This window comes from Mirounga angustirostris, unplaced genomic scaffold (genome assembly GCF_029215605.1).
Source record: "Mirounga angustirostris isolate CCGP_5_RB_7025 unplaced genomic scaffold, mMirAng1.0.hap1 SCAF_6, whole genome shotgun sequence".
Classification (NCBI taxonomy): Eukaryota; Metazoa; Chordata; class Mammalia; order Carnivora; family Phocidae; genus Mirounga; species Mirounga angustirostris.
In genome coordinates, this window is record NW_026991714.1 from 82,801,719 (window position 1) to 82,802,738 (window position 1,020).

Genomic DNA, 1,020 nt, shown 5'->3' on the forward strand with positions numbered 1-1,020 from the left:
GGGAAGCCTGCTTCTCCCTCTCCTACTCCCCCTGCTTGTGTTCCCTCTCTCGCTGTGTCTCTGTCAAATAAATAAATAAAATCTTTAAAAATAAATAAATAAATAAATAAATAAATAAATAAATAAAATAAAAAACACATTCTTAGGGGCGCCTGGGTGGCTCAGTCGGTTGGGCATCTGCCTTCAGCTCAGGTCATGATCCCGGGGTCCTGGGAACAAGCCCCACGGTCAGGCTCCCTGCTCAGCTGGGTGTCTGCTTCTCTTTCTCCCTCTACCCCTCCCCCCTCCACTCATGCACTCGTTCTCTCTCTCTCTCTCTCAAATGAATAAATAAAATCTTCAAAAAACCCCACATTCTTAGACCATAGGACTTGTCTCAGATTGAAGAGTGAATAACTGTTGGCAGTCAGGCCTCGACTCTCCTTCCTCGGAATGCTCCTCCCTACCACACACACTCGCATGCCTGCACACACGAGCACACGCTCACACATGCACTCAGAGGGGCCTGATATAGGCCAGGAAGAGCAGGCATTTGCAAGGGGTTCTGCTTCCTCGGGTTCCGCAGGAGTCTTCAGTGCGGGGAGGTGGCAGCACACATAGGGCTCGGGGCTCACGGCCCTGAGGATCAGAGAAACCCAGGAACTAGGACCCAGTCCCCCAAGGGACGGGGGCTGACAGACGGGGCACAGGAAAAACTGGAATGTCCCCTTTTGTGTTTCCCGATGTGCCTCTGGCCATCGTGACAAGCGAGAGTGGGCCACCTTGGGAATCAGTCTTCCTCTCTCAAGCTCTGGAATGAGTCATTTGGCAAATGGCTTCAAGGGGGAAATTACAAAGCTTCCGTGTCACCTATGGAAACCGTGGTGGGGTTTATATTTCTTTTGGGTTTCTCCCGCGAGAGGGCACGCGGAACCACACGCCGCTCACGTGCGCCCCACGTGCGCCCCACCTCCAGATGCGTGCAGGGAGCTCAGGCTGGAGGGCCCTGGGATTTCCTCTTTCCAGTGGCCATCCCGTTCC